This window comes from Piliocolobus tephrosceles, chromosome 17 (assembly GCF_002776525.5).
Source record: "Piliocolobus tephrosceles isolate RC106 chromosome 17, ASM277652v3, whole genome shotgun sequence".
Classification (NCBI taxonomy): domain Eukaryota; kingdom Metazoa; phylum Chordata; class Mammalia; order Primates; family Cercopithecidae; genus Piliocolobus; species Piliocolobus tephrosceles.
The window spans coordinates 37,297,094-37,311,049 of NC_045450.1; positions in this window are offsets into that span (position 1 = coordinate 37,297,094).

The following is a 13,956-nucleotide window of genomic DNA, read 5'->3' on the forward strand; positions in this document are numbered from 1 at the left end:
CTGAGGTAGGTAGGCTGCTTGAGTCCAGGAGTTCAAGATGAGCTTGGGAAACACAGCAAAACCTCATCTCTACAAAAAAAACATACAAAAATTAACCAACTATGGTGCCGCATGCCTGTCGTCGCAGCTACTGGGAGGCTAAAGTGGGAGAATCCCTTGAGCCAAGGAGTTCGAGGCTACAGTGAGTCATGATCATGCCACTGCACTCCAGCCTGGCCAACAGACCGAGACCCTGTCTCAAAAAATAAATAAATAAACGGAAAAAAAAAAAAAAAAAGAAAATGGTGGGGGGAGGCTGGAGAAGGCCAGGAAAGCCATCAGACAGGGAAGCAGTTCTGTGAAGAAGAGAGAGGAGGATGGATGGATGGGTGGTCTTACATTCAGTGTCATCCTAAGGAAATTCTGGCAAAGGCACAATTGCCCATCAGAAGAGTCCCGCTTTTTCAAAGATGGAACTGGCTTAGTTTTCCTGCTGGGCTTAGCTATAAGCTGGGAACAGCCATTGGGAAGTGTGGTCTCTGCAGACATGTGGTGATGGATTTGAAGTACAGCAGCTGGGGCTGTCCATCAGAAAGAGATCTATGAATTACATGTTCATTGCCATTGCAATGCTACAATAGAGCAAAACACAATAATAACAAGATAAATTAGCGGGACATGATCTGGTCTAGGACAATGAAGATTGTTTCAAAAAATAGTCTCTTGTCTTACATTCACAAGAGAAAAGTGCAATGTTCCAGAAAGAGAGTGGCAAGTGCAAATGCCCTGTGGCAGAAGGCAGCGTGGGATGGTCAAGAAACTGAAAGAAGGCCAGAGCAGCCTAATGGAAAGAATATAGGAGAGAGTGGAATGGGAGGCTGAGAAGTAAGCATTGCTGGGGACCCCTACAAGGCCTTTAAGCAGAGGACATTGTTTTAAACACACATTCTAAAACTCAGTACTTACATGACAGACATAGGGCAAAGAGTGGAGTACTAGGTGTGTGCCTGGGTTTCCAGGTGGCTGAACTGTAGCACGACTGGTGGGACTGAAGGAGTGGAGAGGCTAAGGCCTTGATGTCACCTACTTTTGTTAGGATTAGAACAGAGGTCACAAACTGTTGGACCCCATGGCAAATTTAATTTTTTTTTTATTTTAATTTTTTTATTTTTTGAGACAGAGTCTCACTCTGTCGTACAGGCTAGAGTGCAGTGGCACGATCTCAGCTCGCTGCAGCCTCAACCTCCCTGGCTCAAGCAATGCTTCCCTACTTCAGTCCCCTGAGTAGCTGGGACTACAGGCACACGACACTCCACCTGGCTAATTTATTTTCTTTTTCTTTTTTGTAGAGATGGGGTCTCACCTTGTGTTCAGGTTGATCTCAAATTCTTGAGCTCAAGCAATCCTCCCATCCCGGCCTCCCAAAGTGCTAGAATTACAGGCATAAGCCACTGCACCCAGTCCCAAAGGTAACTTAAAGATGTGTTTACTTTGACCCAGGCAGTAGTTTAAAAAAGTTTTAATTTGTTGTTTACATTTAAAAATTGGACAATTTCTACATAAAAATCTGAATTACTCATGTCTCTTAAAAAAATAACATCTAGCAATGGTAGGCCCACATTCCTGCCTGAAAATAATTAGCTGGGAAAGAGTAGGGACTGCCCACTTTAGACATGGTATAAATAGCATGGGAGTTAATCAATAAATATTTGCTGAATGAATGAATACATGAATGAAAAGTCAGAGACCTATAGGTCATCATGGACTGTGGTAAAGGAACCTGTCTGAGCCTGAAAGAGAACGTGATCTAAGATTAAATCCAGGATGTGCTGGTAAATGTTTAACAACCAACTCTTCGGAGAGGAAAAAAAGTCCCAATTTGTAGTGTTTGCCGATTGTTGTGATGTAAATACTCCCATCATGACCAATTTCAAGCTACCAATGTGCTGACACTGAACTTGGAGTTGGAAGGAGATGAACAGGCATAATCAGGTCTCGTGAGATGGTCCAAGCTGGCCCCAGCACACCACTGTTATATATGAGGCTAGAATTACCACGTAACTGGAATAGCAACTCTCTGGACCATATGCCTGGAACATAGCAGGTGCTGAATAAATGTTTGTTGATCCAGGAACTGACTGTGTTGAAGCCCACAGACGGGAAATCATTACAGAAGGCAGGTAAGAGTAAAAAGAGGGCCAGAGAATTGGGGGTGCAGACCTCTGAACCATAAGTCAGAGGGATGTTGTACATGTTTTCAGATCCCTCACTGGTCAAATGAAGGCAAAGGGTTCGATCTCTCCGAATTTTTAGAGGGACATGATGTAACTCCAAGATGTAAGTCAGTGATTTTCAACATTAAAAAGTGCAATTATTTTTTCAAACTAAATATTACAAATAAATTCTGAGAAAAGGAAATGTAAGTCTGTTGAGAGCCCTGATCCTGTAACTAGTTTAGTCTTCCCTGAAGCCACTTGTAGTAGCCTATTCACATGGGGACTCCCCAGTGAACATTTTCTCATATCCACAGTCTTGTGAAGGTCCTTCATCTTGAATCTGGACTGGGCCTATGACCTGATTCGACTCATAGAATGCACAGATGAGAACAGGCGGGTTTCTGGCGTAAGCTCAAAGAAGGCACAGTGGCTTCCAGAGCCCTGAGCTACTAGTAAGAAAGTCCAGCTACCATGCTGGGAAGGCCATGGAGAGAGGCCACGGAGAGCTCATAGAGAAAGAGACGCACCCTGAGACTACATGGAGCAAGGGAGAGGAACACCCAGCCATCCCAGTGTCCCAGCTGATCCCCACTCCAAACCCATCTGCCAACTGAGCACATCTACAAAAGTAACCACTGACAGGCCAGCACGAGTCCAGCCCAGTTCAGTTCAAATTGCAGATTGTAAGCAAATAAAGCAGTTGATGTTTTAAGGTTTTTAGTTGATCTTAGAGTTTAGATTATGTTAAATATGTGAGATCCCTAAATAGTCATAAAAAATTGATCTGTACAACAGAGAACTGCACAGCTATTAAAAGAAGGCGGCAAATCCATGTTTACCGACATGAAAAAAAATCACCAAGATTTACTCTAACATGAGAAAGCAAGATTCAGAAGAATCTGTGGGGTATAGTACGGGATTTACCATTGCATAAAAAAGGGAAGGTAAGTGTGTGTGCATGTGTGCATGCATGCGTGTGCATGTGTGTGTGTGTGTATGACTAAATTTGTAAATGCATAGAAGATTTCTGGAAAGATACTTAAGACATTAGTAACAGACTGGAAGACTTGAAGAAGAGGGGAGACTGTGTATCCTTTTGTGCATATTTTCATTGTATATCCTTTTGTACATATTTTTACCTTGTTTGCAGGTGTCCCTTATTCAAATCATAGAAATAAGATTTTAACAAAAAAGTGAGGCCTGCTTATATAATGTTGCACACAACTAGCTACCACACTATGGGAACACACTATTATACTTGATGATTCGGGTTTTGCCTAAATTTTACTCACACTCGAATACAAGAATAGAGGAAAGAATTTAAAATCCATCTGGCTAATGCATACCCTTGCCAACTATTCTATTAGAAAGGAAGATGGCAGTGGGGAAGTGGTTCTTACGATAGAAAAGTTCTTGGCCTCCCTGGTGCCTGAGGTTGGGTTCTCCAAGAAGCAAATTCAGAGTGAAGGATTTTAATGAGAGTAATCTATGCAGGAAGTGGTCCCAGGAAGCACCAAAACAGAAGTGGAGAAAGGACACAGAGAAGGAAAGGAAGTCACTGAAGGGGCTGTGAGTTACCATTGTGGGCAACTGGGGTTTCGTCCCACTGGAGACCTCTGGGAGACACTGTAGGACATGTTTCAGAGGTGTCCCATCCAAAGTGGGAGGAATCTGGAGAATTTATCGTCTGCCCTGAGGGGCATCAATTCTCCAGCGTTTCCAGTCTGCTCTGCTTGCTGGTGGAGACACCAGAAAAAGTGCTGGTTGGGGGAAGTTGTCAGCATGTAGAGGAAGGGAGTACTGAGCAGATACAGGCAGGGCACTGTCAGTACATTTGCTTACCTAGACAGCAAAGCCACGGACAAAAACTCGTGTCCTTATGTGACAGGGAGAGAGAGAGCGAACCATACAGGGAACCATACAGGGAAGTCAGGGAAGTGCATTACTTTATGACAAGTTGATTTTTTTTTTTTTTTTTTTTTTTTTTTGAGACGGAGTTTCACTCTTGTTGCCCAGGCTGGAGTGCAGTGGCGCTATCTCAGCTCACTGCAACATCTCCCTCCCAGGTTCAAGCGATTCTCCTGCTCTCAGTCTCTCAAATAGCTGGGATTATAGGCACCTACCACCAAGCCTGGCTAATTTTTTTTATTTTTGTATTTTTAGTAGAGATGGGGTTTTGCCATGTTGACCAGGCTGGTCTCAAACTCCTGACCTCAGGTGATCTGCTGCCTCAGCCTCCCAAAGTACTGGGATTACAGGCGTGAGCCACTGTGCCAGCTGACAAGTTGATTTTTTAAGTCTTATCAGATGTTCTCTAGGAGACCATAGGAAGCTACCTTGTCTACACATTATGCCTCTGTAAAAGAGGAAGAAAGGAATTTCCCTGGGACTTCAGCTCCTCTGCACTTCTGCATTGTCCATGTGAAGGTGCTTATTGAGTATGTGTCGTGGTGTCTTGTACCTCAGTGGCAACAGGAAAGTCCCGGGGCAGGAAGTGAGTGGTACATAATGCAGAAGAGGGGAGAGGAGGTGCCTGATAGCCCTGAGAGTCTGGGAGCTGCTGCCCCAGTGAGCCCCTCCATCTATAACACTGGCGGAAACTGTAGTAAGCAGGTTTTGCAACAGTGGGAAGGGTGCATGCCGATGTTAGGGCCTCCCATCCAAAAGCAAGGCCAGGATGGATCCAGGGTGGTGAATAAATGAAACCTAATCCAGGACCTAACAGAGGAGACTACGTCAAGTCCAAGAGGAGCGCCCTGACAGTTCCCAGCATCGTAGAGCACATTGCACCACACTATGCTATTTCACCAAGGAGAAACTTCATAAACATTTTTAAAAGTAGATTCTCAAGACTAGACATTATTTTAATATTGCTTATTGACAATTATAAGGTAAAAATGTTGGCAAGCAGGTAGAAAAGAAAAGTAATTACTAGGACCCAATACTGGTTCTCCAGAAATAGATCACAGTGTACCAGCCAATTTCCATTTTTGATAAAATTACATTGCTGACATACATTGATCTAAGCATTGCTGCTGGCCATGTCACTGATAATATTTTTCCGGACAACATGTCAAAACACAGGTGGAATATTTTTTTTGACTGTACAGCAGATTTCAATCAACTGTACTCAGCTCTCTAGAGATATGCCACAGGTGCTTGTTTTTTCTCTTGTGTTGATTGTGTTCGATATTCTTTCCTCAATGATTTGGAAGAAAATGTAGCAGGCATACTCACCACATTTATGGAAGGAATCATTGGCATGTTTGATGGTAGAATCAGGATTCAAATTGTACTGACAGGCCAGGATGTTAGGTCAGCACCAACCATATGCAATTTAAGAGTAATAGAATCTGTATTTAACATTAAAAAGTCAGTTGTGTTGGTACAGGATTGGGAGTTGCATTGACAGCAATTGAGTTGGAAAAGACCTGGGGGTTTTAATTAACCCAAAGTTCAATAGGATCCAACAACAAAACAGCTTATTTTTTAAAGCAATTTTAGGCTGCAGTAATAAAAGCCTTATTCTCAGTTGAAGGGCAGTGATGATCCTAATAGATTCTGTGAGGCTACATCTGGAGTATTGTGTACTCAGTTCTGGGTGAAAGAGTGAGCAATTACATACAGGAGGGATTTCGAATGCATGTCACACAAGGACTGGTTATCAGCATTTATCAGGGATAAATGCGAACAAAATGATAATATTTTATAGGAATAATAGTGACCTCCATCTATTTGACGAGCATTCAGGTGTAAAAGGGAGTAAACCTATTCTTTTTGCTCTATGCTTTAGTCAGCTATACTATAGTCACATTAATACTGTGTTGGCTTGTAACAACATCTATTTATCTCTTATGCATTTGCAGATAAGCTGGAGTTTGTCTGATCTAATGTAGGCTTGACTGGGCTTGGCTCCAGGTCATGACTGGGGTTCAGGTTTGCTCCATGTATTTCTTTTTCTTTGGGAATCAGTAGGTGCCCATGGGAATATTTTTCTTACAGTGATAGAAGAGGCACAAGAGGGTGCATGCATTAAAAGTCTCTGCTGATATCATGTCTGCCAATATCCATTGCCCAAGTTAAGCCATCCTAAATTTAAGGGGCTTCAGCCACTATGAGGCCGTGGGAAGGGAACTGCATGTGTTCCTATTACAGAGTAGTGGAATAAATAATTTAATTTATTCCACTCCAGAGTAGCAGGTCAAAATGAGGGTCAGTGGTCTGAAGCTACAGGAAGATAGATTTTGGTAATAAAAAACTGGATGATCATTGGAACTGTCCAAGGGTGTATGCAAGTTACTGAAGTCTTTGTCCCAGAAGGGATTAGACAGAGTTCAATGGCTCATTTCCCAAGAGTATCCCAGATGGAATTCTGGTATCATTTGGAAAGTTAGAGACTGAGCCAGTCAGTATCTTTCCTACTGTAACATCCTCAAATTCCATAGTCCTGTTCTATCCCATACTCTTCCTCCTGATTCTGACATCCTGAGGCTTTTACTCTCTGTGCCATTCCTTGGAGAACCTAATTATATATGGCTTCTTTGTGTCTCTAAGAGATTCCATGAGTATTTCTTGTCTTCCTAATTGCTTTGGAAGCATTTCAATGTTGCAGACCGAGTCTTAAATTTCTCTTGAATTGCTTATAGCCATTAGCTCAGTATCAGGCACCAAGCCTTTAGCATGGCATTAAATCATCACCCAACACCCAGTGCAGCCTCAAACCATCTTTGTAGCCTCTCTCCTACTTTTCCCATCTGATTATCCAGCCAAATTGAGATACCTGTCCTACCCGATACATAGCTCCTGCTTTTCAAGGCTTTGCTCACTTATAGACCATTCTCCTTATCCTCACATGTCTAGACCCCACCCATCCCACCCAGTGCAAACCAAGTGCTACCTTTTGCAAGATGTTTTCACTGATGCTCCAATCAGAAAAAAGTCTCTCCGCCTCTTCTGAATGGTCTTAACACTTCTCATGGTATTTAAGATGTTTATGGTACAGAAAAGTGATTCTCAAATCTAACTTTTAATCAGTGATGACTTGAGAATACTTAAATCATACATGCCCAGGTCCCATCCCAAGATAGTCTCATATTACTACTCTGGAAACAGAAACTGCAAGTAATAGCAGTGTTAGCAATAAAGCAGGAACTCACATAGCAAAGCATATGGAAACAAGTTATTCCAGGGTTGGTATGGCAGTTTAATGATGCCACCAAGAACCTAGGCTCTTTCTTCCTGATCTGCCATTCTCAATGTATCAGCAATGTCTTTCCTCATGGTTGCAAAACAGCTGCTATGGCTCCAAGCATCATATCCTCACACCAGCATACCAGGCAGGAACAAAGCAGGCATAGGAAAAGTGTTCTTCTCCCATATCTCTCTTGCTGGAGAAAGAGAACCAGAAAGTTTCCTGCAGACATTTCCTCACACCTCATTGGCTGGAACTGGGTCACATGCCCATCTTTGACCTATCATTGGCAAGGGAAATGGGTCTCAAGATTGCTTAAGGCCAAGCAGGAGCCACTGTTGGGGTTAGACTGTCCTGAACAAAATCTAGGCTCTGAACCATAGGCAAGAAAGAAGAGGGGATGGCCACAACTTCCCTTACATGGTGAATAAGAAGAGCAGCTTAAGTAAGTAGATGCCCCTATGGGACGGTAATCTTGCTGTGGGCGGAAACATGTCCACGCACACAGAAGCTTTAGGAATCTTCAGAGAGGCTCCATAGTCACTTGTGAATCACTCGAAGCCTCTCCCTCCAAGCCATTGTCTTGAATGCTGTTTTTAACTGATTACAATGCATGCAGCTCCTGTGCCCCACTTATTTTAGCTTTTGAGGATGTTCATTTCCCCAGAATCTCTAAATATAAATCAGGTTTTCACAGATCCCTCACAGGTATAGAAATTATCTAAAGATATGCTAATGATTCGGGTTTCTAGAAAAATATCTATGAAGGAGGCATGGATTAAGCACAGGTAGCAGGTATGATTTTTTCTTTTCCTTTCATCACCTGTAACAAGGCAGGATGGAGACTGAATGCATCAGACAAAACAGGGATCAAATACCAGTTTCAACATTTGCTGCCTGTGTGACCCTGGACAAATTCTGTAACCTCTCTGAGCCTTGGTGCTTTGTTCTCCTCATGCATAAAATGAACCTTCCTGCAGGGATGATATCTAGACCAAGACTGATAATAACAGTAATAATGGTTACCCTGTCACGGGTGTCCATTCCATGAAAGGCCTGATTCTAGGCATTTTATACACATTATCTTCTTTTTTCCCCCCAGAAATGTGGTCTCACTGTGTTGCTCAGGTTTGGGTGCAGTGGTGCAATCACAGCTCACTGCAGCCTCAAACTCCTGGGCGCAAGCCATCCTACCATCTCAGCCTCCTGCCTGAGTAGCTGGGACTACAGATTTCAACTAATTTATTTTTTTCATTTTTTTGTAGAGGCTGAGGTTTTGCTATACAGCCCAAGCTGGTTCTCAAACTCCTAGCCCCAAGTGATCCTCCTGCTTTGGCCTCCCAAAATACTGGGATTACAGGCATGAGCCACTGCACCTGACCACGTCATCTTCACAAAAAAACGCAGTGAGTTAGGGGCTTGTGTTGCTCCCAACAGTTAGAGTATCAAAGGGACCAACCCGAAGTCACAAAGCTAACAGGTGAGGGTTGAACCCATGTGTCTGACTCCAAAGCCAGTTCTGCAGGATATTAATTGCATATTTCTTGGTTTCTTTTTTTTTTTTTTTTCTCCAATTATTTGGTGCTATGCCAAAATCATCAGAATTGTTCCTGTAGGCACTCCTTTCCTTAATTACATATTGCATTGTTCTCTTTCTCACTTTCCTTTGTTTGATCCAAGGTAAATTTTTAGTCTTTTAAAAAATGCTCATACATTATAAATCCTTGCTAATATACAGTTCTTTCAGACTGTCCTGCCTTGCTTGGGGAAGCAGATCTGGGTCAGGGAGAAAGAAGGACCGATGAACTCAAATAGCCTTTTCACTTTTATTCTCTGTTTTCACATCAGAATGCAGTGTCACCAGTGAATCCCCTCCTCATAATCTCTTCTTTCTTGGAGAATACCAGCCTGGTTTCACTTCCCTTTTAAAATATCCACAGATCTTTGTGCCCCAATCACTTTAGCTGTATTGCACTAGGCCTCACCAGTGGCACAATATCCTTTTCATAATAAGGTCTACCACATGACACAGTAGACTTTTGTACCTGGCCAGAATCACCACATTCATCGCTGATACCACGTGCTGTCTATTGGATACCCTCATTTTCTCTTTTCAGGAAGGGCTGGTGTCGGCTTTCCTCCTGCCTCTTATGAACCAGGAACCTGTATCTTGGGGCTGCTGTTTTCCAGCCTCTGCCAAGTTTCCATTTTTGTGGGACATGAGTTGACCGGCATACCTGTACCCAAGACTGGGACTTAGGTTAACTGAGGGTTGGCATTCTCCCCAAAGCCTGTTTTGCATATATTTTTGAAAACCTGTTGATTTTCTGCCTACCTTCTTTCCTCCATGAGTAGACTTCAATGAACACACCACTCCCCTTCTTCGGTGATTACCTGGTCTCACCTGCTCATCATACAAGAGCCATTCTTATTGTTAGGGCTGACAGATTCTCTTTGCATGTGATTTAGTCTGCATCTGTAGTGTCCACAGAACATATTCTAGAAGTTAAAAATATATAATATAATGAAAACCCTGATGCAACTTTTGCTTGAAATATGAGTATAGCAAAGACATTTGACAGAAGAGCCTGAAAATAGGTTAATAGTAGTGTAATTGTATCTAATAAGAGCTACCATTGATTAAGCCTATAATAATGCTAGTAACTCCCCTAAACATGCTCTATACATTACCTCATTCAATCTACATAATAAGACTCAGAGGAATGTATTACCATCCCAGATTTACAGGGTAACTGTATTACCATCCCAGATTCACAGAGAAAATTAAGGCTAAGAATGTTAGGTAATTTTCCTAGTAGACTGCAGCTAGTAAGTATCAGAGAAGGGATTTGAACCCAGGCCTCGGCTGGTTTCCAAGTCCACAAGCTTAGCTGTTGCTACCCAGCTTCACTGATTTTTGTTCCGTGCACTGCCTCTGGGATGTTTCCGTATTTGCCTTCTGGTTAATATTTACTCCCTCCTCCCTGGCACACCACATTAAGGGTGTGGCATGGGCTTTTCACTTCCTGAATGTTTGTTCCCCAGTTTCAACCAGCTTTACTCTCTTTCAGAGCGACATAAAAGTGACAGCCCTTTAAGCTCACAAAAAACCAGGAGCTGATTTCAGTACACGATTGACTACCATGCGCGATTTTGTCTTTCCTTTTATGTTGAAGATTCCTCGATGGCAACATGGCCCACACATTATCTAACCTTCACACAATCCCAGAGGATCTACAGGAAACCCCGAAGCACCCCAGAGGGGTCACTGGCAACACATGGATTAAGGAAATGGCCTGATTTATAGTATTATTGGGGGTCAGTGTGGAGAATTATAGATATATTTGTTTCTACTGTAGAATCGGCATGGTAGAGTGAATATGGGCTTTGGAGTCAAACCCAGGCCTGTAGGATGACCTGGGAAGCAGTCTACGCAGCTTTGGCTCATTTCAGCTTGTAAGAGATGATACATCATCCTAGAAATATTGCATGGATGTATGAGATTTTGTATATAAAGTCCCCAGCAGATACCTGGCACACTGTAGGTGCGCCCAAAACCAAAGCAACAGTTGTTAGAAGCTTAGCTTGACTCAGGCTGAAATTTCAAAAGATCTAGGGTTCACTCTCCACCCATTTCTAAGCCATTGAGTGAAATGGACATGTTAGTTCTGGTGTTGACTTCAGTATCCTAAGTTGGGAGGTAGAACTCATCATTCCACTCCTCCCTAAGTATTTTGATAAGAATAACTGAGAAGTCCATGTAGAATTTTGAAAATATAAAATACTGTTAGATTGTTTTTGTTTTATTTTCATAGTAAAGAGAAAGGAACAAGGAAGGGAGAGGATAAAGAGAGAAAAGAATTCAGGACTGATATTTTCCAATTTCCAAAGTGAGCAAGATTGGTGTTTGGTACTCTTTGATCTCTCCTTTTCTTAAAATAAAGGGAGGGGATGAGTGTGTTAGAGTCCAGCCCATCTAGAATTAGAGAGGGAAAGAGAGAGGTAAAAAATCCTTCCTATTATCCCTCAAATTGTGCCACAGTGAAAATAACTCACTCTGCTTTTATATCAATGACTGCCTCAGTGTCCTCCTCTGTTGAAATGTGTTTAGGAACAGCTGACCTGCACACCTGTCCAAGGTGTTAGAAGAGCCAGGTAGATAAGACAGTGGGAAAACTTGTTTTGAAAATCAAGTAGTATTAAAATCAAGGTAGAGAGAAGGAACACCAGGCCAAGAGTGAGCAAATCTGAGTTTGAAGCTGGGCTTGGATGATCGCAGCTTTGTGACTTTGGGCAAGTCATTTCACCTCTCTGCACTGCAGCTTCCTCATCTTGCAATGTGGAAAGCAGAACCCCTCTGGGTTGGAGGATTCTGTGGGATCCCACATGACATGGCACCTTGAAATTGCACATACAGGCCGGGCGCGGTGGCTCACGCCTGTAATCACAGCACTTTGGGAGGCCGAGGCGGGTGGATCATGAAGTCAGGAGATCAAGACCATCCTGGCTAACACAGTGAAACCCCGTCTCCACTAAAAACAGAAAAAAATATTAGCCGGGCATGTTGGCAGGTGCTTGTAGTCCCAGCTACTTGGGAGGCTGAGGCAGGAGAATTGCTTGAACCTGGGAGGCGGAGGTTGCAGTGAGCCGAGATCACAACACTGCACTCCAGCTTGGGTGACAGAGCAAGACTCTGTCTCAAAAAAAAAAAAAAAAAAAAGACATTGCACATACAGGGCACATCGTTTCTGCCATCACCTAAGGTCAATCCTGGGTGATTGCTGGCCTTTTGTTTTGCTATGTTTTCCATCTTTCTCACAAAGTAAAAATGCAGACATGTAAATTCTCTATCTGTGTGCACTTCAGGAACTTCCAAGGTCCCTTTGGGGTTATATCTTTCCTCAGCCTCTTGCAAACCTGAAAGCAAGGTGACTGTAGGACAAACTGTGTGGGCACTGGATGGGAAATGTATGCCTCTGGTAGAAGGGGAAGCCAGAACTCAGAGCCAAAGAACAGGCACCATGAGTCCAGGATGTCCAAATCTGACTTCTAAAGGAATGCCAGTGATACCTGATTGTTTTCAATATAAAATCTAACATTTAAAAAATACAGGCTCAAGAATAATTGTAAACACTGCACAGGGCAAGTTTTACTATTTTTCTTAAAAGAGCTGAAAACCATCATCTAGTGCATCTGCCCTTTGTTACAGATTGGGGCCTGGAATCTAGGGAGTAGAGAAAGGCTGCCTGGCTGGTCAGCAATCGAAACACAGAGCTGGGGCCATCCAGTGCGAATGCAGTGTTCATCATTCTTTGCTAAGCACAAGGCGACTATGATTGTTGTAGTTAGCAAGGTCTCCTGACTTCCTAGGCAGATCTTGTTCCACCACACTGGGCTTTCTTTGCTAGAAAGGACATGGAAAGAGGAGTGACAAAAGAGGAGAAAGTGCTAGTGAAGGAAAGAGAGGAAGAGAGAGGAAGGTCCCCAGTTGTTATTACCTAGGGAGTACCCAGCAAGCCCTTCAGAGGAACACAGGTAGGTACCCCTTTCTCCTGCTTGCACCAGCCCACCACCACCAATAACAACTGTGCACCCTCACTGTTGCCCCCACGCATGGAGCAGAGATACAGATAGGGAGAAAAGAGTTTTCAAAGGTGAGTTGAAATAGCGACTTCTTCAAGTGTGGCAGGTTTGGCTGTATTCCGGTATCCTTGCCACTGCACCAGGTGAAGGGGAAGCAGACTGTAAAATACTTTGAATATTATCAAAGGTTATTTGGAAACAAAAAAAAAAAAACAGCAACCACCTCACCTGATTGTGCCAGGTTTGTGATAGGAATCTGGGGGAGAGGTGTCCTCAATGACCTCCATTTCTTGAATGACCCTTGGCCCACCTGCTACCTCTGAGATGAGTCAGGGGACACAACTTTCTTGATTTCCGCCATCACTTGCCTGCTACTGCTGCAGCGGCTCAAGTGGAAAATGTCACGTCTTGAAGTCACAGCTTTGGTGTCTGGTGGGTAGAGTTTCGACAGAGCCACTCGTGAGCTGTGTGGTTTAATCTCTCTGAACCTCACTGTCTTTAGCTCTAAAATGGGGGTAGCAGCCTCTATGAGCAAATCAAAACAAAATAACAAATGTAAAGCACTTATCCCAAGACAAGGCACATGAGAAGTATTCAACAAAGGATAGCTCTAGTTATGGTGGTGATGGTCTCTAAAGCTTCCAGACTCCGATTCCTAACCAGACAGCCATGAGAGATGGTTCCCACAGGGGCAAAAGGGTAGGCTCCAGGCTGCCTGAGTTTAAATATCCTGACTCTACCACTTCAGCAAGTTACTTAACTCTGTGCTTCCTGCCTCATCTGTAAGATGGAGATACCCCATTGGACTGTTGTGAAGATTGGCAGGGATCTTTATAATGTGCTCAGCACAATGCAATGCTCGTACCAGGATGGATGCTGCTTGGATGATGTTATTATCCAGGTAGGCACTGTGGAACACAGACTGATACTCAAGCTCAGCACTTGCCCTCATGGAGCTTACAGTCTAGATAGAATAGGTGCACACGA